The 25,740-nt window shown below is 44.9% G+C and overlaps 1 pseudogene; it reads right to left on the bottom strand.

Annotated features, from left to right (window-relative positions):
- Positions 1-662: 662 nt before the first annotated feature.
- On the bottom strand, positions 663-24,912 carry LOC130405646 (mitochondrial intermediate peptidase-like; annotated as a pseudogene).
- Positions 24,913-25,740: the final 828 nt, after the last annotated feature.

The following is a 25,740-nucleotide window of genomic DNA, read 5'->3' as shown; positions in this document are numbered from 1 at the left end:
TTATACAGGCAGGGTCCCCCCCCTTTTTTTTGCCCACCCACCGGGAGAAAGGAAGCCCTGAGATCTAAACAAACAGCCGCAGTATTAGATTGAAGTCCAACATGCGGGATGACGGAAGAAGAACAGAGTTGGCTCTTCCCGCCTTGATTGCAATCAGGAAACGAACATGGGATGTCGATGCGCGGTGCGAAAGGGATTCTTCAACATGTGCCGCCGGCCTTCCCCTGAGAACGCACTTCAAATTATATACAACGATTTGCCAAGCTCGCAAAGCAAGAGGGTCAACCTTTTGTACTTCAAATTAATGGAAATACAAAGCTTGATTTATATTACACTTTTCAGTTATTTATTAGCCGTTACAATCTTTACCACATCTAGATACCAATCCGACAGTCAATTCTAAAGGAAACATTACAAAACCAAATTTGTAAAACATAATTTTCAACTGCACACAGTCTGACACCGGCTTTTCAATACAATTATTGATAACTTGTGAAGTTGTAATTGCAGTAATTAGATTGAATCCACAGTTGAACTCTGAACAGTTGAAATTTGAGAGCAGTAGTCAGACAACTGTTAAAGTGTGTCCACCCCATGTTCTACAGTCTCTGATCCAGCCCTTGCCAGCAAAGATGGCCTCTTACATGTCTTTTATAACGGGCTCAGCTCTCAGAGTCCATGATGAAGGTCTCAAAGTTGGATTTAGATCAGACACCAGTGCATCCACCAATTCTTCCATGGTGGGCCGTCTCTGCCGCATTCCTGTTGTGCAACAGGAGATTAAAGAGTGAAACAATGCCCTTTTCTTTGTCCTACACGCACGCACAGGCCCAACACAGTTTTGAGAGGAAAAAAAACCCCTAACAGATTAGAATGTAAACAGTGGAGCGTATATACTGCAGGTATACAATGTACGTATAACCAGCAGTACAGCAAAACACACATGAATCAAGGTGTTGTGTGTAGGGGTGTGTGTGTGTGTGTGTGTGTGTGTGTGTGTGTGTGTGTGTGTGTGTGTGTGTGTGTGTGTGTGTGTGTGGTGTGTGTGGTGGTAGGCTAAGGGGCATTGTACAAGCCAAGTTCTTTGATCTTGGTACGATAGGATACCGTTTTAACTACTGGTGTGTGTGCGTCGTGCGTGCGTGTGTGTGTGAAAATCTGTCTTTCTAACGTGAGAGAGTTATTTTGCAATACCTTTTACAATCCCGCTGCACTACTTGAACTGAAGTCAGTTAATTTCTGCCAATGCATCTAAGGACACACACACACACACACACACACACACCCATGATCCCATCAAGTAGATCGGAGGAGAGCAAAGAAGAGACTCTCATGGAAACCGGCTGAGCAGGTGGAAGATGAGCCCTGGTTGGGCCCACAGTGCACAGCTCCTGTGATACAGGAGCCCCCCGGGGATCACCGTCTCCCCCTTACCCACTGGGCGCCACCCTGCCCCTGGGCTACAACACCGATACCGACACACTGGGGGTCCGCACGGTGCCACGGTGGACGCACAGGCCCAGCCGATCCCCGGGCAACCAGACGATCACATCAAAGTGGAGCTCTCCAGCCAGCCACCTTAGTCTAATCAAAAGGCCACGCGATGGCGCCGCTGTCACCACCCGTGGACCTGGGGACCCGAGATGTGGAGCTGAAACGGTTGAGGTCAGCAACCAGGGGTCGGTGACAGAATTGCTACGACCATCGCTGTTTTCTGGAAGATTTGACTGTAGACTATGGTATAAAAGTGGCTATGGTTATGAACTTGTGAAGCCTGCATTGATTTCCATCCCCGCTTCACTAGGCACGAGAACTACGTTTATTTAAATGTAATAGAATATTATAGAGCACTGCAGTTGAATACACTGCTTCTGCAGCGGGGTACTCATTTAGGTACAAAGCATAAGGCATGGTTTCCTAGTGATGTGTCCCATCGCCCACGTGACCAGAGCAAATAGTTCAAAGATTGCCGGGTTCTTTTTTAAGTATCTTGTTCCCTTGATGTCATAGGGTCAGAAATGAGTCTCTATTGGCAAACTGCCCAAGCTCACTGCCGCCCCAACTAGCCAACCGACAGACAGAGGAAAAAATAAAACCTCTAAGCTTATCTCGATTGAGAGACTTCGGATGTGCAGCCCGAGCCGGGCTTGGCTCCTGGCCTCTGCTACGTCAAACCAACCACTTCTCCAAATGACGCCCACTTCCTGCTGCTGTCCCACAAGAGAGCATCCGAGACCTTGACCTGCCACTGGCTAGTGTGTGCTCCACAAGGCACCAGTATCAGGACAGGAGAGGTGCAAGAAGAAGGAGAAGAAACAGGAAGGGGGAAAGAAGTGGAGAAGGCTCCTCAATGGAGTCGAGTTCCCTGGAGAGGAAGGGAACAGATAACCTGGAAGTCATAACAAGTCTCTGGGAGATATCTGATGAGAGACGCATCTCTCTCTCTCTCCCTCTCTCTGGGAGCCAAAGCCAGTAAGCATGTTTGTCGTGTCACAAGTTTGTCCTAGGAAATAAATAACCGCCTCTTCTTGGCAGATTTACAGAGGGAGTTGCTGTTTATAACCTTTTCTAACTCTATACACCCACACGCATCCGGACAGCGCTTTTGTACATATCTAATGCATGCCTTCCACGCAGAGGGATGACACTAGTACTGTTTCTGTAAGTGGTTGACATGTGAGGAAAACCTGAATGTTTACTACGTGGACCGCAGTTCTATTTCACACTGAAACATTTGTGGCTACAAGACAAGCTGCAACTACACCAGGACCACATGGGTTGCGCTGCTACAAGCCTCTCAGGGCCTGGTAGCATCAGAGAAATGTTACATAGCTACGATCCTTTCAATGCCTGCTAGCATCCGACAGAACGTTAGCATAGCTGTGAGTCTCTGATGCCATGTCTAGCATCCGAACGTTACATAGCTACGGGTCTCTTATGCCTGCTTGCATCAGAACTTACATAGTTACAAGCCTCTTTAAGGCCTGCTAGCATCAGAGAACACTCTACATTTGCTGTAGTTCTCTCCTGCAAGCTCAGAGAGAACGATACATTTACGTTCTCTCTTGGGGTCTGGCAGCCATAAGCAGAAGACCTCTACATTACTGTAGGTCTCTCCTGGCAGCATCAGAGATATCACAGCCGCGGCAAATATTGGCAGGAGACCTATGGAGCCCGCATGGGATCCGAGATTCACCAAGAAAAAAGTGAAGTTTGGTGGCGGAAAAAATCATGGTCTGGGGTTACATCCAGTATGGGGGTGTGCGAGAGATTTGCAGGGTTGAAGGCAATATCAATAGCCTAAAATATCAAGAAGTATTAGCTACCTCTTACATTCCCAAACATAAAAGGGGTCCAAATTTTGCAGAATGGAATGAAGAGGAAGCATGGAAGACGAACCAAAGATCTTGATGAACTCTGGGATGTAATGACTGCTTCCTTTGCTATTCCTGATGACTTCATCAATAAATTTGTATGAATTCATTGTCGAACCGCATGGATGCAGTCCTTCAAGCTCATCGAAGTCATACAAGATATTAAATATGGATCTCACAGCACCACTACTTAATTCACTGATGTTATGCAACATATTTTTGTATTGAAGAAAATTATTTGTTACGCTTTCACAATACTCTCTGTAGGAGCAAAACTATTGTCTGGCCAAAAAATTTTGAATACTGTGTTCATATAAATGATGCAACCTTTCTTCAGTGAATGCGAATTTATTTTAGTATATTAAACATAATTTGGAGGGTTTTAGCTTTCATATGAGCGATTTCTTAAAACCAACAGATTAATTAAAGACAGGCTATACGCTGTTGTTTCTACAAAATCGATAAGGTTGTGGGGACTCTCCTCCTAGCATCAGAGAGAACGCTACATTTACTGTAGGTGCTCTCTCCTCGCAGTATCAAAGAGAGAATGCTACATTACTAGTAGGTCCTATCCTCGGCAGCATCAGGGAGAACTCTACATTGCTGTCGGTCTCTCTTGGCCTGGCAGCATCAGAGAGGCTCTACATTGCTGTGGGTCTCTCTTGGCCTGGAAGCATCAGAGAGAACTCTACATTTCTGTGGGTCTTGCTGCAATCAGAGAAAAAAAGTTAAGCCGTCCGACGAGGAATGGCTCGTCTTTGAGTGCTCTGTTGCAAGAGCCCTGGGATAGAAGCTAAGCCTTCATGAGTCATCGGTTGGGTTAGACACTGGAACAGCATCAGGGCCAAGCCCCATTACATGTTATTACCCATACTGCCATCTCCAGCCAAGAAGCCTGGGGAGAAAAAATAATGGGTATCAAACAGAGCATTAATTGCAAACACACTTTTAGGTGATGGAATTTATAATTGGCATGCCATTTTTGCAAACATTTCCCGTAGCACGTAAAGCTTCCTTTTCTTGGTTGTTTCATTGTAGCCACGCTACATGATTTATAGTGTAGTATTAGTACTGGAAGTGGTAGTAGTATAACCTGGTAGGGGGTAGTAGTAGTGATGGTGGTAGTATAGAATTATTTGACATACAATGGTCCTGGAACCCTTCTGCACAAATAAGCTTCCATAGCTGGGCTATCCGGCACACCATGGACAAATTGTAAACAATGGAACCAAAACCAACTATTCATTACATCCAACAACCGATCCAACATGAAAACATTGATTTTTGAGTCTGATGCCTCATATCTGGACACCAAAACAAATACTAATAGATGATACAATTGGAAGCATTGGTTCTTCATCCGATGCTAGCGCTCACATTTCAGTCAGAAGGCTGCTACGATCAATCCTTTTGCTTCAACCCCATTGTAATCAGAATCTAAACTGCATGAAATTAAATAATAATAAGGAGAACGTGTGGAACTACTTGTTTATTTACAATAAGGGGTGGTTGAGCGATGGGTATCAGCTAAATGAGGGCTCTAAGCTCTGAGCCTTTGAAAGTGAAAGCTAGAACTAGATGTACGTTAGGTAACATCTTATTAGATGTCTACCAAACATACTTCTTGGAAGAGCAATGCGTCTAAAAACCTTAATTTAAACAAATCTCTTGGCAGCTCCTTTGTAAGCATTCGAAGAGGCATCATTAAAATGCCACTCGTCTTTTCTTGTCTTTGTGACAACAAAGTAGAGCCTTAAATAAAATATATCGCTCTGCTTCATAAAGTTGTAAAACCAGTTCCAGTGGTGAGGTTTTTAAACAGCTTTTCCTATCTTAAAGCGCATGTCATTGCTGATCCCCAGCCAAAAAGTTGGGCGTGTACAGAAGCTCTCCGTTACCTGAGTGCTAAAGCCTGAAATACAATAAGGGCATGGCCAAATTACTTGATGAGCCTACCGACACGCGACTTGAAAATCAATTGGTTTTATTGGCTGGAATCTTTTTGTTTGAATTAATTGTGGGAATAAAGGCATATGAATTTACGTCCTTAAACCATTGAATCATAGGTTGACCTGGCAGATGCCGACAAAGCGACGCATAGCGATGCAAAGTTTAAACAGCCCATGCCATTTTACCGGTTACGCCTCCGACTCCCATACTATACACTTTAAAACACATTTCTGAGTACAGCCAACAAGCCCTGGAGCTTATGCTCTTAACCATTTTCAAACATGTCAAGGTGTAAAAAGCAATTACTCACGCGGAACCCTGAAGGCAAACCATCAGTCTCCTGCCTCCTTAATTACGCCTTTGAAGTCAGGAGCCTGCCTTTTTTTTTCTTCTTCTCCCCTCTCCCCTTTCTACTATCCGCAGGCATATCCTCCAGGGCGTAGGCATGCGGCAGAACGCGGACGATGACAAGGCATATTCCCCTGAGTACGGACTCCGGCGTTTCAGCCCACGACGTCACAAGGAGGTGTTTCAAGAACGCAATTCACCATGTCATCCTTTCATAGAAAGAGATGGAACTTTTGCATCTCAAGCTTTTGGAATTGTCTGTTTGAAAAATGAATGGCGTTTTGATGGAATGCCGCTTGCTTTGGTCTATAATCGACAGGACCTGGTTAGAAACTTTGTTCTTAAAGTCATGTGGACACATGCACAAGCTTCTCAATGCTTGCTTAGACAGTGTGCCAACAGCTGTGTAATATAATGTGTAACTGTTAGTAGCATTTCAGATTGCTTTTTAAACTGTGTGGAAGCAGATAGGCAAAGTGTGTTTCCTGGATTAAGAGGCTTCAATGGATGTCTCTTGGTTTGTCTTGTACTCTGGACCAACGTTGACCTACTGCTAGGTTTCTCTCAACACATGAATCATGCCTTTCAGGTATGCAGTGCATGAACACTTGCGGGTCCTGGCTGTATTTATGGCTAGTAAAACACAGTGAGGTGGATGTGGCCTTTAAATTTGCGAGTTGAAAGGATGAGGGATCAAATAAGACAATTATATGTAGCAGAGTTTTCCATCACCTCTGAAATCCAGAAGCCAAAATCCTTTACCGACAGGAAACATAGGTAAATGTAGGTAGTTCTGACATTCTCTGATAAATAAAGAACTACTGAAAGGATGGGTGGACCAAGTGCACAATTATTTCTACTTCTTTCCATTGACTTGACCGGTTATGGTGGCAGACAGTAATGGCAGGGTGTATTATTTTTCACTGACAAAATGTTTTAACCCCCTGGTTATGCTTGCTAATATATAAAGACCAAATTTGGACAATGATAAATGTTCTCTAAATTTTCCTCAGATAAGAAAAACGTTTTGAGATCCATCTCCCTTTTTAATGTAGTAAAGTAATGTTTTAAAACATTTAAAACTGAAACAGTCAAAGTAAAGCATATTCGAATCATCAAGCTTGACATGCATAATATTGATCTCAAAATGAAGAGGTCTAAACACTCTGGTGTGCGGGACGAAATCGCAAAAAAGAAGAAGGAAAAGAAAGCCCAGTATAGAGGCAATTGACCGCAGCCATTATAGTTTTCAAACTAAATAGTATCGTGCATCACCTAATATTGCTGCCACTCAGCTATCAATATAGACTAGCGACTGTTAACCTACTTTGCTAGCTTGCTACGTATTACTTGCTAACATAACTTCACTGATACCTACATGAATGTAAATGTTAAAATGACCAGTGTTTTTTTAATTGGCCAGATGCACTCAAGGCATATTTGCAGAGCCCAGCACCTGCAGGATTAAAGGACACCTGATCCTTCATGTTCACCTCTCTCTGAACTTTAGTACAGCAAGTACTATTGTTGCCATTAGGAAGTCTAGACGAGTCTCAAATTCTAATGCTTCGTCACACACAGATTTGGTGAATAGAAATGCCAGATACAATACATTCTTTGTAGCATTTTGTATGTGCAATTTATTGGACTTGATCCTTTTTGCTTATTTATTAATAGTTAATTTCAGGTAAAATATTCTTGATCATCTTTAATTTATGTATGTAGGTTGTTTATGTATGTATATAAGTTAATTAAAAAGGAAATTTCTGAAACTTTTCTGTTTGTTGTCCATGCATCACACATTGTTTAATTGCAACGTCATATTAGTTAGAGCTGAAAGTGTGTGAAAAAACTGCTAACAAAGTTAAAGGTACATCCTTTTTAATGTGGCTTCTTCAAGTGATGGTTTAGCTAAAGTAACGTCAATTAACATGGGCAACGGCTCCGCTCGCAATGTGGAGCCCGGGGGCGCCAAAACTCATCTCGTCTCGGGCTACCAAAGGGCTAGCACGGCCCTGGGGAAGCAGAAGGAGGCGATTTCAGACAAGGTAGCGAGATTCGTTTAGCTTTGTCTGTAACGTATCGTCATAATCGGGTTGCAGTTGGGATCAGTCAAAAACTGCGCCTGCGCTGAAATCAAACATCAATGACTCCTGCTTGTGCCCTCCAGCCTCACGCAGAACCAAATCCATCACACCAGAGATATTGGCTATGAGGGAGGACAATGATACTGGGGATGAAACTGCCTTATCTAACCTAGGCATCTGTCAAAACAAATAACAATTCTAAACTGATCCATACCATAGCAGTCCAGTTTAGCGCAACCACCTCCAAAGCAAGGATTAGGCTCGAAAACACCACCACACACAACACCAAAACAAACACACACACCAACTACACACACACACACACAGCACACACACCAACAAACACACACACACACACAAACACACACACACACAAACACACACACACACACACACAGTATTTCTGTACAGTTAGGTGTCGAATATCTCAATCAAAACGACTTGTGTGGAAACGGTCCCGAGCACCGGCTTGCCGCAGCAGATCTCTTTATCCCAGGTTGTAGGGTCGTGATCGCACGCGGAGGAGAGGGCATATTGGGAACAGGGCCGGCCAAGTAAAGAGCGCTAATAAGAGGGGGGGGGGGGTGGGGGGGGCTGTGGCTGCATGGGCACCCGAAGGACAGAGGTCCCACTCAGTGTATCCGCTTTGATTTTTTTTTTTTTTTTCGCCTTACACTCTCCTTTCTCTTTGCTGCCTTTCTCACCCTGGCTCACATTCTCTCTCACTAGCTCACTTTGTTTTGCTCTCCCTCCCCTTCCTCCCCAACCCCCCACTCCCCCCCCCCCCCCCTTAATTTCTGTGGCTCTTTTGGATTTATTACCAGGGTTACATTCGCCCCACAGTCTTGCCTGGGAAACACCGGGGTGCGTGGGCGTGGAGGGCCAGTAGCGCGGGTTCCTGGTCAGCCTGGTGGTAAGGTGTGGGTACTCGCCAACGTGTTCCTTCGACAACCTTCGGGCCGGAGGAAGCCATCAGAGCAACGTTTTTAAGACCGCTTGATCCACCAGGCTTTGGCGGAGGGGTGTTATTGCAACGTCTTGGAACGCCTTTCATTAATATTCACAAGGTACCTTGTGGTTCATTTGTGCATTGGACGGGGACAAGGGTATAATTAATCAACCTCAATGCCGCCTATTAACTTCAAGCCCTTTTTCCTCATTTCCTCACAGATATTATGAGCCAGCTGCTGGTCACTGCCTCGACCTCAGTGCGGAACACAGGGTGAAACGACTAAATGCTTCAACACATGTCACTCTTGCTTTCTTTACGGACCGTGGCTCAATGCGTTCCATGATGATTTGCTTTTAAATGTGAGTTCAGTATGGTTGCCAAGTCATACTTCTGAGGTGGCTGGGTGAGAGTCCTGCTTTGCTAACGGACCCCGGGGGAGGACGGAGAATTTCTCCAGACAATAAAGCCCAATCCCACGCTATTCCCTAGAAGAGGAGGCTCCACTTCCTGCCTTTAGATCACTGGAGTAAAACGGCCAAATGCCGGCCCACCTTAGCCCTCACCCCCCCAAGGACTAATTGGGTTCTTCTTCAAGCAGGCTTGGGCTTTTTGTGCTTACCTGTGATGAAAAAATTGGGCTTTCACTAGCTCATTGAAGGTAAAGGCTTGGAGGTTCCACGTTCCATGTCGACCCCAACGCAAGGGGGTTTATGGACCCATACCTTTACAAGGGCCCTGACGTACGCCTACCAATTCTAACCTTGCGTCAAGGCGACACAGCAGCAAGGGCTGTGATTGGTCTTCCGCTCCCTAAAAACTCGACGCAGAACCAAAACAGGTTCACGACTGCGTCGACGCGTCTGCGTGCTCCTTGCGTGGCGTGGATGTGGAGCCATGACTGAGCCGTAAGACAACGACTCGGTCAACATGCGAGACGCACGGAGTTTCCAAAGCAAAGGGAGCCCTTGCGAATGACGTGGGTCTGTCGGGCCATGGCGGATTGCGCTCTCCTGGCGGCTGTCATCCGAGAGGCCGGGCTAAGCCCGTGCTCGGAGTCGTCAAGAGGACAATTCGGAGGAGAAGGAGGAAAGGGGAGAAGGTGACCCCAGGGAGAGATTTACAGTACACTACCGGTTGTTACCCGATGCTACTCTGTCTCCATACCTTTCTTCTCCTGCGCCCTCACCGCCCTCCCCGCTCGCTGCGGCCTGCAGCTGACGCGTTTGTCACGGCGTGCACGGACATGACTCCCCACAGGTGTGAGAGGCAGAAGGGGGGATGAGAGGAGGAGGTACTGGAGGAGTGGAGTATAGGCTATAGAGGAGGTGCTGGAAGGAGAAACTATAGGATAAGAGGAGGGTGCTGGAGGAGGAGTAAAGGATTAAGAGGAGGTTGCTGGAGGAGGGAGGTAAAGGATAAGAGGAGGTGCTGGAGGAGGGAGGTAAGGATAGAGAGGTGCTGGAGGAGGGAGTAAAGATAAGAGGAGGTGCTGGAGGAGGGAGTCAAGGCTAAGAGGAGGTGCTGGAGGAGGGAGTATAAGGATAAGAGGAGGTGCTGGAGGAGGGAGGTGAGTAAAGATAGATAAGAGGAGGGAAGCGCTGGGAGGAGAAGGGGTTAGGGGAATCTGGGCCATGAGGACGTGACTATTCTTTGCTTACGGGCTGGAAAGACTTGCTAAATCCATAACCAGCTTCTAGGAACGGCGTCCCGGGGTATTAAAGTTAAAGGTCACGTAGCATCGCATTTTGAACTCAAGCCATTGCCGGGGAGGGGGAAGATTTCAGAAAAAAGTGTTGCAGAAAAGAAACGACAAAAAAAAAAAAAAAAACATTTACCAAATAAAAGGGCAGTACAATTTGACAAAACATGTTGAATCCACCAAGGCCTTCAGGATTCACTGGTAGGGGAGGACCCATACTGCCGGTTGTTTGGCTGATGCAGGAGCAGCCTACTGCAGCGTGCTGCTCTGGGGCTGTGGTTATGGCAAACCCCCGCAGACAGAGCCTAAGAAGCCTGGTTGAGGCGTGCTATTAAAGAGGTAAACATGTCCCATTGTGAGGCCGCAGGACAGAGAGGGCTCAACCACAACAGCAGCAGCTGTGAATACCTGGAAGCATCACGATCTGACTAATGGACTGACTGCCGCCCCAGTCTCTCACAACAAACCATGTGATTCCCCTCAAGCGCCCTTCAATGACAAACAGAAGCTAAGCCTCCAACAAATTCTCGGGGAGGGGGGGGGGTGCGGGGAAGGATTACTAAAATTGTTAGTTTCGTATTCAGCCCAAATAATACTTTCAATATCTTAACCCTGAAATCAGCACGCTAAGACAGTTGACTGCCATAATCTGCCATCCACAGGCAAATTACTCTTGATGTTGCATGACGCAGGAACACTGTGGCATGCATTAGACAAGTCCTTATTATGGGATAGATAACCAGAAGGGCCCCCTAAGTGTCGGTGTGGGGAGTAGAGTACAGTACAGCCGAGTGAGGCGGGAGGCGGGGAAACGTACCTTCCACCATGAGCATGGGCTCCTTGGGCTCCCCCGTGAGCCAACATCTCCCTCCGGTAACGCTCACCCATGTCCCTGAAAGAATGGAGAGAGAGAGAGATGGAGAGATAGAGCAGGGGGGAGAGAGAGAAAAGTTGGAAGACCTGATTAAGTTCCATCCACTTTGTAATCTTCCCCCCATCGGTATATTACTCACTTGAACATCCACCCCCCCCCCCCCCCCCCCCCCCCCCCCACCCCCCCCCCCCCCCCCCCCCCCCCCCCCCGCACATCAGCAACCACCACCAGAACTCTCACACAGTCGTCAGCGCACACTGGTGACAGAACACAGATCGCGAAACTCAACAGCCAGGGGTACTAAAATAACAATGGGTGGGGAAGGGGGGAGCCAGCCGCTCGCTATAGGGGCTTTGTGAATAAAACAAACCCTTTGTGCTGCAGAGTGATAATGGGTGGGCCAGGGCTCTGTGGATGCTGGTGTCTGTCTGCAGATTACAGCAGACACCTGCCAAGCCGGTGTCAGTTTCATATAAATGTTATGTTCAATGTCAGCCGGCCATGGCTCTTAGCGGTTTGCACTGGGGCGGAAGGCCGCCTGTCAGGGAGCATTGGTCTGATCCTATTGAACATATAGTGTAGTGTACGCTTGCAGCCGTGACTAGGAGTGTACACTTGCAGCCTAAACTCTGCACCCCCTTCCGCATGACACCTTGTATCGTATACCTAGGAGGAATATATTCACATCAGGTCCAAAAGGAGAAGACCTAAGAACAAACATCTTAACTCACATTGACATGCAATAGTTACAAAGGAAAACCACATGCCATGCCATGTATGGTAACAAGGTGTTCGATGAAGACTCCTGCAAGATGTTATGAATGTAATATTGAACATGAACAACTTCAATTTTTACAGATTTAATGTTAGAACAATCAGTTAATCTTCGTTCCGTCCCATTTCCTTCTGTAGGAAGAGAAAACTGGGTGAAAGCATCATACCTGTTTAAGGGATCCTTTAGGAAACACTGTTTCCAAACCATGGACGCCACGGCCCGGGACATGAGGTAGGAATAATACTTGGCTCCATAGCCAATCAGATGGCTGAACCGCAGCTGCCATGCCTACAGGAATAAACCAACAAGCCAAAACACTGATATTTAGAAACACACTAAAAAGCACTAAACTATCCAGCCAGTAACCATTGGTTATTTCTTGTTTGTAAGCGGGTGGGCTTTTAGGATAGGACACCCCATTAAGCTGAATTATGGCTCTCATGAACTGCAAACAACAAAAGGGGGATCGGGCAATTATCCTTTGATACTGCCTGTTTACTTTTGTCCAAATAAGACCTGGAATGGTTGGTTGAGGCTGTGTGTTGTTTGTGGCGTGTTAAAGGGGTGCCAGCACAGCCATGAAAGGCTTAAGTGTTCCTCTAGTAAGACGGGCTGGCAGAAGGGTGGAGGACGGCTGGTTGGTTTTTCGTAGCGAACAAGAAATTGTTAACCTTCAGCGAAAGCCAAAAGTGAGGATGAGTCAAGAGACTCCGTTATAAGTAAGATTAATATTATATTCAACAGACCAATATGAACCTGAAATATTTACAATCGGCCCGAGCGAGAATCCCTTGTGTTATAGTGTTGAGATTCAATATGAAGCATTTTGGCTTTAGTGAAATACAAAAAGGGATAAAGTACGTTGGAATGTATTCATCACGACATGCCTCCACACCACCTTCAGTTGCTTCCCATTGTCATAGTAAACACAGCCTTCCTTCCCCGAGTCTCCATTACAAAAAATGCTTTGAAAATGTGCTTCTAAAAGGACAAAGATATGGAAACCCCGACGTGGCTGAAATTCCCCTTCCCCTTTTGGCTGCCTGAGGGGTTCCTCTCCATAACCGAGAGGATGAGCTCTTTAAAGACGTCGGGAAACGGGGAAGCCAGGGAAATTCGGCTGGCCAAACCCTCAAACGGTCTGGCCCTTAAAGGCACGGCAGCGGCACTCCGCTTGATCTACAAGCTTCCATTCTTTCGATTCAAATTATACACAAAAAGGACTCTTGGTTTGGTACAGTGACACATCTTAGATGAACGCAGTAACATTCAGAGTACTAACACAAACACCTTCGGGAGATGCATAAACCTGGGTGTGTTTATTGGAAAGAAAATGAATAAACATTAACGGGCGGCATGTGGCTCAGAAGCTGGAGCGGGTTGGCTGGTAACTGGAAGGTTACTAGTTCAGTCCCGGCTCCTCCTAGCCTAGAGGGTTGAGGTGTCCCCGAGCAAGACACCGAACCCTAACTGCTCTCGATGAGCTGGCTGTTGTCTTGCACGGTGGACGCAGCCGTCGGTGTGTGAATGTGTGCATGAAACAGTGAATGTTAGGCAATATTGTATGCGCTTTGAGTGGCCACTGGTTAGAAACGCACTATATAGCTGCAGTCCGTTTACGCGCGTTAACGAGGTCCAATGTGTACCAAAAGATTCCCCGTGAAAAGTCTCCACCTTTACGGCTGGGGTTTACTGCTCCAGGTATAAGACGGGTTTGAGAACATTGTTACAGTTGAAGCGCTCCCCCACCCCCCCCCCCCCCCCCGAAACGACCCCCTGAGATCACCAGAGGTAATGGCTCTCTGAAGGCATTTCCCAAGATATGACGCCCCAAAGCACATTGGTGAAGGGTTTCCAGCGGGCTTAACCCCGAGAGTGGCTGGGGAGGGAGATCACCGCGGTTGGGTCTGCGCTGCGTAATAGGCTTAACATTCAAGTGGTCTGCTTGACGAGGCCCATCTGGGCCCTAAATGACTTTAATAAGGGGAAACGAGACTGACGAGCGGAGCTGCTAGTTCCACAGACACCGACAGTCCAGGGTGACAGAGTTCACTCGCTGAGACAAACCTGCCACTAAAACACTACCCTCAGGTCACCGCTGACACACACACACACACACACACACACACACACACACACACACACACACACACACCACACACACACACACACACACACACACACACACACACACACACACACACACACACACACACACACAACACCATAGATAACGAGCTTCCAACCCAGTACCTTTCGGCTGAGAGTCAAACACCTTAACCACTAGACTGTCCTGCCCCTTGTATACACAACAGATAAACAAAGGTGACCATTGACAAATGGTACGGTGGGCTATGAGTCTATACAAGCCCTGCAGAAAACAATTGTAAAACACAAATGGATCTTTTGGTTTTAAAAAAAATCGGTGCACCTCCCATGAAATGATTAAAGTCAACTATTTTAAAGTGATCCTGAGGGGGTCAGATGCCAGCTAAGTATGCTTTTGATCCTTGAGTACAAAAGGCAGACAAAGTCAGCGCAGGGCTTTCACTCTGCTCCACTTGATCAGCAGATAAAAGACATTTTTGTTCTCTCCAAAACTGGGCTGGTGGGCCTTTGTTCGCGGCACTAAGGCGCGACACCGGGTTTTCACCGTGGAGCGGGGGGGGCCTTTACGTCCTGGGCTGGGGCTACGGCGTATTTTACTTACAAGGAAAGAAAAACAATGAGCCAATGCCAAAATATTTCAATTCTACGAAAGTACAATTAAAGATTACACCGAATAGTAGTTTCCAGCAGGAATGTCCCGCTCACAGCCCTTTGATTCTCCAAATATCGTCTCCCGGATACAAGGAGGTCCATGTGGTGCATGTTACCAGCACCTGATTGTCAGTCTGTATGCACACAGGCAGCAGACAGCCATGGTCTATAAACAATCCCCATCTCCGTGACCACAGTGTTTACACGCCCTGGCTCTCTCTGACCTATTAGCCAATCGCGGGTAAGCCTTTTCGAAGGATTCTTGAGCACCATCAAGGTGAGGATGAGTCAAGAGACAAGAGAGAACCCGGCAATACGATGATTTTGTGTAAACACATCTCTTCTGACTCGCTCCGCTCCCATGGCATATGCGTTTGAGAAGGTTCGTCCGGCATAGTTTAGGAATGTTTACAGAAGGCACTCCGTTAGGAAAGTGATCCGAGTGCGAGGCTTGGCGCGCTCGGACCCCTCTGCAGTGCGAGGCAATGCGTCTGTGAAAACATTCACGTTCGGTCTGAGCGTTTGATGGGAACGGCCGCTACACACAGGAAAGTGTATACCATAAACCCTGTTCCCCAGAGGAGCAGCTACAGCTGAAAGACAGGGTACTACAGGAAGGAGTGGGAAGTTGTCTGTAAAAAGGGGAGGGGGGGGAAAAGGCCATTGCTGGCCCAGCATATTACATATTCCTGATGAAACCAGCATAAATAGAGCTCATGATGAACGCTTTTAGGGAGGAGCTTCCTGGCTTAAATACGACCACGCTCAAAACTTGGTGTTGCTTCCTGGCTTTAAAGATGATGAAGGGGAAAGATGAGGATATATGTCCCCCAGGGACTGCTCAAACAATGCCTCCCTACTATCTGTCATTGCAGCAGGGCGTATAAAAGCATTTATCCCTTAAATAGTGCTTTGCCTTGGTATAAACAGTAGTCAAATATGGCAAATTACATCAAACAAGCTGAAGAGAGACCTTTTTTTTTTTTTATACGGGTGCAATAATATATAGTATAGTTTAATCGTAGCCTACAATATACATAGTAGCATAGTTGTCCATATAATTTTTTTGTTTCATAGAGGTCTAAGGCAAACTCTAGCTTCATAGTGATCTACTACATACAATACTGTCTAGTCATTTACCGAGCAAAGATGTATTCATTCATTAAAAAATTGGAAGAGCAAGGGAAGGGCCTGAGGTACTTTGAGGAGCACATACCGTGCTGGGTGTGTAGGGCAGCCCATAGAACTGGTGCTGCTTGTCCTTCAGGAGCTCTGTGGTGGAGCGGTTTTGGGGTTCGCCGTGGTAGACCTGGTCCAATGCTGCGTAAATACCTGCAAAAGGGAAGACGTAAACAACAACATATTTCATCATTAGGAATCAGTTTCATAACTGGGTTCGGTTAAACAGCAACGGCAGCCATTTAGGAGATGGTCGCTAACACTGTACGAAGTCTGTCAATAGTTTAGCTAAATGTACAAGCAATAAGTCTGACTGTGTGCATGCTTGCTACTTCCATTTTTCTTTTATGGATGGCAACAGTAAATACATCATGGGAAAAGACTATAATGATATAATATACATAAAACCCTAAAAAGTCGTAATACACTTAAAATTAATGCACAGAACCTAATATAACCAACTGAAAAAGATAAAACTAAATGCAGCCCCACACACATATACACACACACGCACTAAACTGAAACACTTCACTTTGGAAAATGAGTAATAAAGGAGTGACTGTACCTGCAGCTGTATGTCTGCAGCGCCACACACCTTTTTGGACTCACACAGGCGGGCCACCATACTTTGAGGCAGGGACTAAGAATGTAAGGAGACCACAGTGAACCGTGAGATAACGAACACACATGCAACACACACTAACAACCTTGCATAGTTGACTTTGCTGTAAATGTGTTTATACATATTGTATAATGTATATATGCATGTGTATATGTGTTTGTGGTACTATATGGTCGATATATGTTTTGATAGATGTGTAAGTGTAGTTAAGTTGCTTTGGATAAATCGCTGCTAAATAACCTTAACGTAAACAACAAATCAGATCTTTCAATACCGAAAATATGACTTGAATCTTAGTGTGAATTTAACAAATAAAAACGTGTCGTCTTTTACAAAGTAACTGCAGTTCTGAAATATTAGAGCAGATCCACAGTGGCCTACCTGTCCAGTTTGATAATGGCGAGCAAACTGGCTAACTACTCTATAGTCGTTGGCAAAGTACTCCATGAGGATGGAGGGGACCTCAGCAAAGTCTGTGGCACATCTGGTTCCTGGAAGAGAAGGGCAGGGTTCCTGCGATATTAGAGAGCAGGGACACACAAATACTCGCACGACAATTCACTATACACAGAGAGCTCAGGGCAAATTAGTCATTGATCGGGGTGGTTTGAATAACGCTGGGCAAGTCAGAAAATGTTATCTGAAAAAGGAAGAGTCTCAGGTTTTTATATCATATCACCATTTTGCAGGATTCTGGATAGTGCCATTAGTCAGTGCTTAAGCTCCTAAGCACCCTGGATATAATGGCTTGGGTGTGTCCGTGACCTTTGAGAAGCGATATAACGTCTTAAATGACAGCCGGAGTAGCCAGGCGGGGACAAACAGACATGTTAAGACCCGAGGTATAAATTGCATTAACTTTAAATTGTCAGCTGTATAAAAACAAGCGGATATTTAACCCGCAGCAAAACAATATTCCACAGCGTCATTCCAAAATGTAACCGAAGAACCGATTCCGAAAAAACGACGAACCCGGATCAACTTGCAGAAAATAAAGACGGCAATTACCCCCCTGAAGCAACCGGCAGAGAGGCGGTGTGTTGTGATGCACATGTAATATCTGTATCTCACGCGTATGTGGCAGGTGATGCGCGCGTGCATTGTGTCTGGATTACAAACAAACCCCCTAATAGGAGTGAACACACACAACACACACCCAAACAAACTTGGCAGGAGTTTGCTGAATCCGGAGGATGACAAGGAACCTGCAGGGACAGGAAGCCAGACCTACCGGTGACATGCTGGTAGCGTGTGCGGCCCAGCATGGAGTGCATGGCGTGGCCCATCTCGTGGAAGAGGTTCTCCATCATGCCCGGCGTGAGCAGTGTGGGGGCGCTCTTGGTGGGATGGGGCAGGCTCAGCATCAGCACCACTACCGGCAGCTGGTAATCGCCCGTCGCCTGGCAACGGCGCCCGCCCCGGATGGTGAAGTGGCAGTCCTGTGGCGGGTGGTTGGAATGGATAGTTTGGGAGCGCGAGCGATGGTATTCTTCATGGTTTTTTCTTCTTTTCTTGCAGTAAATCATTTTGGTTTCCATTGACTTGGTCAGTGGTTAGTTGACATTATTGTCAATTAGTTAGCAAACATATTATCTAACCCTTTCTTGAAAGCTAATGTAAAACAGATGGACTGATCTGCCACAAAAACTAACTGAATTTAGTTTCCTCTTCTAGTTTAGACCAGGAAAGGTGCGGGGCGCAGGTTGCAGCCAAGGTTCTGCTCAGTGCTACGTGTGAGCCTCAGCTAAGCAGAGTCCTATTCTTCAGGGGTCATAAAGTGTTTTACCTGGTGAGGTTTATCTGTGCGGTTGAAAGAAATCACAGTAAATGTATCCCAGCAGTCCCTCGTCTCATGAACACAGCCTAGGAAACACAGACAGACAGAACCAAAGCCACTCTGCATCAGCGCAAAATGATTCATCGCCAGTTTGCTTTGAAACACAGAAAAGGGTCCAAGAAATAGCAAGTGTGTGTTACCAGCTTGCGGACGTCTTCGCTCCACACCTCCCCTGCACTGGGCTGATCGGACATGAGGGACACGCCGAAGAGCTGAGAGAACAGGTTGTTCAGGCCCTCCATGCAGGCCCCTAGGGAGAAGTAGGGACTGTACAGGCTGGGCTCGATTGTTGAACCTGCAACCACAGATAGGTAGCACAGTAAGAGGAGCAGTAGGGCTGTATACAGCCGTTGTTATTTTTAACATTTGAATGAGCATCTTTAAGGTGATCCCTGGAAAAAATCCTGTGCAAAATTATAACTACAAAATTATATTAAATTAAATATCTACTTTAAATCAACTTTAATTATAGAAGCCAGTGAGGGGGGGAAAGGCCTTGGGGTACTTTTCTTGTGAGAAAGGGGGTTCATAAGTATGGACCAGATGTGTCAAAGAACTAAAACTTGATACGGTTGCCGTCTGTCTTTAAATCAAACATAATTGGAACACTCTAGCTGTGTATGGCCTGGGGGACAGTTCATACATCATCTAATCTTGGCGGTAATTAGAGCGCAATGGGGAAGATCCTTGTCTATGCAGGTGATTAATTGTGACGTGTGACTAAGTGACGCGGCCACCCTTATTGGAGAACGCAGGACACTGTGGTTCTTGGCATGTTAAGCCGCAGGCTACATTATTCCTCCAGTATTGCGCTCATTGAGTAATTTATGTATATATATATATATATATATATATATATATATATATGTATGTATATATATAATAGAGCCAAGTGATGGATTTTGTTGACAGACCTAAATATTAGGCTATACTGCTTTGAGGCAGACTCAACCAAGGAGGCAAACACAAGAGTCAGTTGGTTTTAGCGTCTGTGAATAGCAGAGTTCACAAGGCTCAAGCAACAGCCACTTTTGGCAACAAGCCCTACTTTAATTCAGTCACACTTTCTACACTCAGTTCCCCCGGTGAAAGAACAGATGCTGAAATGCACCCACCAAAGTACAAAGGAGAGATTATAATCAACCTTGGGTGTAGGAGCAAATATTTTTTAATTTTAATCAGAAGGTTGAGACAGCATTCAAGACAGCAGCCAAGCTGAGAACAGGCCAACAGGGCTAATGTTAAAAGCAGAAACACACACACACCACACACATACACAACACACACACAACACCACACACACACACACACACCTGAAAGAAGCTTTAGTTCAGAGGAAGAATGTTGAAATGTCTGTGACTAATACTTCCCTAAGTCATGGCTTTTATTGGCCCTGCTGGGCGCTGGTAAGGAAGTTAGCAGTTCATTAATAACAGGCTAATGTAAAAAGGCGAGGGGAGGGAAAAACATACAGACATGGGGGGACTCTCGATGGAATTCCGCCGTTCTCTTGTTCCATCGTATTTTATGGCGGCTTTGGGCCTGATTGATCACCTAAGGTTATAACTTTACTTTAAAAAGGTCCCTGCAATGCTCCTGGTTCTTGGATCAGATAACCTCATAATAACCTAAATTAACTGCAAGATACGCAAGAAGGTAAAATAACATACACACATTCCCAGCGTATGTAAGGATGTGCCGATCAACACATTTAATAAAAATGTTTCGATCCAATATACAAATAACATCTATATATAGCTTTTAAGAAAATATTGACTTCCACAAACAAAAAAGATAATGGAAATGTACAACCACGACCCTGACCCAAGTCAAGGGTGGAGGTGAAAACTGAAGCTTGACGTTAACCCAAAGCAGCGTTGTGGACGCATGCGACTCCAGAGGTCCCATGCTTCTCCAGTAACACCTTTTGTATCATCTGTCACACGAGAAGAGCGTGGACCCCACTAGGTGGGCGATCCCTCATTGTGCTGCGGACCCACAACCATCTTAAACCACAGACATTGCAATTGAGTTGGCTCCATAAATCACAACCCGAGTAAAAAATGCAAGGGAGTGTGATGCCCGAACTGCTCACCTCTCAGCCCGCAAACGGCACTGAAGTAGGGATGGTCCCAGGCCATCTAGCTCCTGTGGATGGCAGATATAAGCCTGAGCCTGGAGCATTTCCATATGGATTCAATAATTCAATAACAGAGGAATGACACTTGGTTTCATTTGCTGAGGTGTAGTAGGACCGATCACAATGGCTGGAAATGTATGTAGTTATATGCAGATGTAGTTGTTTTTTTCTGTGACCGTAGGCATGTGGCCGGGATATAGCCTAGTGGACTACAGTGGTACTGAACAAAAAAAGGAACCAATGAATGCATTCACAAAGGCAATAGGGAATGATGCCAAATAAAATAATGGCCGTATAACAGTATCAAGCTCTACACGGACCTTCTTTGCAGCTAGTGATCAGCAGAATAATTACAGATATAGTGCAGACATACATTATTGACCAAACTTGGGAGCCAGTATATAGAGTGATATCGGAATGCTTAATCCATCACATGGTCTCTATTCTCGGTTATTGGGGCCGCAGACATATGGCCTGACGGTCAGGCAGTTGAGGGCTGGCCGAGATGAGAGTATACTCACTGAGTTACGAGGGTTGAGCTTTTTCTTCATGTCCGTCATCATTTTAAAGTTCTTTCGCCGTCCTACATGATGAAAGAACCCAAATACAAGACAAGGTTTATTGAAAAGATATCGTCAAAAACTTTTTAAACGTTTAACCTTACCTTGCAGCCTCAACAAAAAAGGAGCGTTACCATCTAAATAAGGCGGTGGACTAAATTACCGAACAATTTGATTATGGGTGTATATGGCCTCATAATAGTAACTGATATGTCAGCACACACACAACACACACAACACACACACACACACACACACAACACACACACACACCCACACACACACACGCACACACCCACAACACAAACACACACACACACAACACACACACACATTTAGCAGTATAAAAACGTATTGTTGCTCAATGCAATGTTGAGAGGAAATGGCAAGTCCTTCTACACCCTCATCTTTCAATTCATTGATTTCCTATGAATGCTCTACTCTCTGCGAATGAGTCTTAGTTGTGATTCAAATAGGGAAAAAACAATTACTTGTCTTAAGCTTGTCCGTTAAGAAGCTCAAGGAAGTCCATCACAGCTTCGGCATCAAATTACAAAGCATAACTCTGCAGGGTTATCTCCAAGCAACTCAGTCAGTTTTGTACACAATTGGATTCACACAGACCACTCAACAAAGTAGTCACAATGAAATGTAAACACATGGATACAGAAAAGTCTAGCAGGTAAGAGGGATCATTATATAATGTGACTCATACTTCCCTGTATCTAGTTCATATAGTTATACTTGAAAGGGAAAAGAAAGCAGGAACCCACTTGGGCTTTTGGCCATGGTTCCCTTCAGGGCCCTGTGAGCGTACGACTCGTAGCCACCCAGCTTGGCCAGTTGTTTCTGCATTTCAGAGCTCCTCCAGGCAATCCAGCATCTGGCCGTTAGGATAGAGGAAGATCCTGTAGGCGATCGCCAGTAGCTGACAGCAAGAGGGCGGACAGAACAATTAAATCAACATCCCTGCAACAGTGCCTTGCGTGTGTCCCTTCCTGACGCCGTCAATACATCAGTGATCTATTCATCAGTACACTGAGATGTCTCCATCATGCCTAAGCCATTTAGTAAACCGAGAAAAACTAATAGTAACTGAAAACAGTAAGTGAACAACAAGCAATGTGTTGATTAGCTATTATATTAGTTTTGCATCACTTTACATTAACATAGTGGCATTTAATATTAAGACAATTTAAATTGCATGGGACTATGTCAACAAATTCTAAGTGGATGCCAGCACCAGGACTCGCTTTGTGATCAGGATAGGAAAAGCTTCTAAAGAGGTAGGCCTATAACCAATCTGGTCATTACTTGATTTACTTTTGGGACAAAGGCGCCCCCTGCGACCAATATGAAGAACTGTCTTATTGCCTTCAGATGCCAACATACATACATACCAGTCAGCAGGGGAGTCTGCGTGTACCCTCCAATCTGGATGAAACTGCCCTCTTTTGCAAAGTGCAGATGTAGATGTCTGGAATTGCAGACTTGGCAATCCGATTGGGCAAGTGAGAGCCCATTAAGAACTCATTATGCAGATCCAGGAGCTTCACATGCAGAGCCACAGCCTCCTTCCTCTGCAGAGCACAACAGGACAAGTTCAATTTTACTGGAGGTCATATATATAGATATATACGTTTTTTAAATTCATTACTGTAATTAACAGAGGAATCTGAGATCTTATTAGTATTTATTCTGGCAGTATCGCAAATTGGTCAGGCAACGCAGGCTAAGCACATACATAGTCAAAACTTTGAATTGAAATCAGCACTAAATAGACACCAGATGCAACATGTGTGAAGTATAGTTCAAGGGGACAGCCAAAACAAGCATGGCTGAAGAGACAATATAGATTATGGACCCCTCTTACCAGGTTTCTCCTCAGATGAATTCCACTGATCTCAAAATCAAACATGAACCAGCTCTGCCACTCGCCTAAGGAAACATACAGATGCTTGATTATTTACTATTGTGGTTTGTACAGCTGTTTTTTTTTTTACAAATGCATGAATATTATTCACACGAGGGCATCCTCCATAAGACTGTATGTCCGCGATTCTGAATACCTTGTGTCCTGGTCCAGCTGGTTCAGAATATCAGGGCTGTTGAGCAGATCTTTTAGGCTTGTGCTTAATTCCACATTTGTATTTAACCTGGCAAAAAAAAAGCAGCAACCATTCAAAGCAGGACCCTGATAAAGAATTTTGCGCTAGATGTCTGGTACCCTTACTTAATGGTTTATTCTGGTTGAAAATAACAATCTGTATTATATTACAGGAGGGCAGCTTACTTTCTACAACTATTGCCAATCTCTATGCCATGGTCTTCTCTGCAGCCTCACGGAACAGAGGATCGGGTGGGCTACCTTAACAAAGTCAGCCTGGTAACACAGAGAAGCCACATTCAAGTCAAGTCAAGTCAAGTCAAGTCAATTGTATTGGAATTTGACATTGGACAAGTCTAAAACAATATGGTGTAATATCCATCCAAAGCAACAACAACACAGTGTCTGCTCCAGGATGTGAGGTTAAAGACATGTTCGGGCACTAAGTGCAGGTGCCATTGTAGCGTGAACTTACAAGGGTCAGCCACTTTGCATAGACCATCGGAGAGCTGGGCAAAGTACTCCAACGGTCGCCGCTCCTGGGGGGCTGTGCATGTCTTGTCCACCAGTAGCTGGGTGTCCTTCACGCACACTCTTCGTAGCTACTTCAAAGCTCTGCGGGGAGAGCTCAACTCTGGCACTCCAAACAAACCCTGACATAAAGCCAAAACATAGGTGTCATTTACACTGGGGTCCTGTCCCCGCCACTATTGTAAATTGGACGATCTTGTCTCTATCCCAAAACTCGATAAGAATTTTCTGAAAGACAGCTTAATGTTGTCAACAGTACTCCTTCAGTTGTTTCTATTGGTCATATTGTTGGTCAGTGATAATGGATATTTTCATCGCTGGTCTAGCTGACATGCACTGGTGCCTTCCACAGTAGACGGATGTGATGCATATGGATGACTGTTACTTGTGCAGTGCGCGTGGTTGTTTTCATGCTGATTATGTACGTATTGTTGACTCTGTAGTGGCCTAGACTATGCTTTTTGAAGTCCCATTATTCCAACTACTCTGACATAATTTTAGGCCATCACATTGCCTAAAATTGCATATTTTGAAGAACATTTAAATATATATAGAAATATATCTTAGCCCTAATGTCCCAACCACATTTCAACAGAAAGTTAGACCCTTGTTCTAAACACAACACAGCGTTAAATCACTGGTGAATATGATGTCAGTAACATACATCGATAACAATTTTACATAAGTGTACAATGCAATAATAAAGATTAACTAACAAATGTCTAACAGCTTAACTCTATTTATAATTTGATCTTGGTGTTTATGTTAAGGCTGGTCCTGTTAACTTGGGTGTTCATTTATACATTAACTGATTGTTACCTAACTGGTTAACTACCCTTTATAACCCCCATGAAATGGTTATTAGGGGGTTAATTCATGTTTATTACTGCATTCACTAATGTAGTGAATGGTAAATTATTGTTCCCTTATTGTAAAGTGTTTCCCATACATTTTTACATTGCACAACTCAACCCATATCGCACCTGTTTTGTGTATAACAGTGCTGATACTACATACCACGTTGTCCTGGAACACGTCCAGTCTTCTCTGAGGTTTGCTGTTGAACGCAGCCCCGACAGGGGACCACGTTGTGACCTTCCTCTGAGCCAACGTCCATACTTGTGCTCGGTGCTTTATGAAACAGTTCAGGCGTTTACACGCCAGCATCTTGAACATGTTGGTTGGGGTTCTTCCTTCAAGTCTTTCTTGGGTCTAACGTTGGCTGGTTACGGATACTGCCGCGGACTGGTAGAAATCATGCTAGGCTTGTTCTTCAAATACAAGGACTAGAGAGTAAAAAACAAACAAAACCGGCCTATATATACACAGCAGCTACCAAATTATACACAGCAGCTACCAAGTACCGTTGTCAACGACCACTGCCGTGGCCTTTTAAATGAATCGGTGCTATAAAGCACAGCAGTCATAGTAGTGGACTAGAGTCCACATCTTTCTTGTTGTCACAAACTGACTATTTAAATCGGCATTTTCCTATGTTTTCAAATACAAGTCGTCCACATATAAGCTAAACGTTGAAAATAATAAAAACTTGTATTATTAGATAAATACTCTGCACTTAAAATCCATTAGTAAAGGGCTCCCAAAATTGAGCTAAATCATATTTGGAAAAAGTCTATCGAAAGTGCGGATAGTGGGTAAACACGTCGCAGCTACGTCATTGGGAGGCGACCTGGCCTGCTGCAACCTTTTTCATTGTAACTTTATTTTGATATGGCATTAAATGTACAACATTAAAGCATTGATGTGTATAAGGAAACACAAAAAGACGCAACAAATTATAAATACAACCGACACTTATATTGCGACAATTCTAAACATTCAATCTCGGTCATGCATAAATGTAATCATTGTTTACAGAGATGTATTGTAAGTTATTATATTAAGTGCTTACGCAGTAAACGTTACATCCCTCGATTGTCCTAAT

This window comes from Gadus chalcogrammus, chromosome 16 (assembly GCF_026213295.1).
Source record: "Gadus chalcogrammus isolate NIFS_2021 chromosome 16, NIFS_Gcha_1.0, whole genome shotgun sequence".
Taxonomy (NCBI): domain Eukaryota; kingdom Metazoa; phylum Chordata; class Actinopteri; order Gadiformes; family Gadidae; genus Gadus; species Gadus chalcogrammus.
This window is presented reverse-complemented; position numbering and strand designations above follow the sequence as displayed.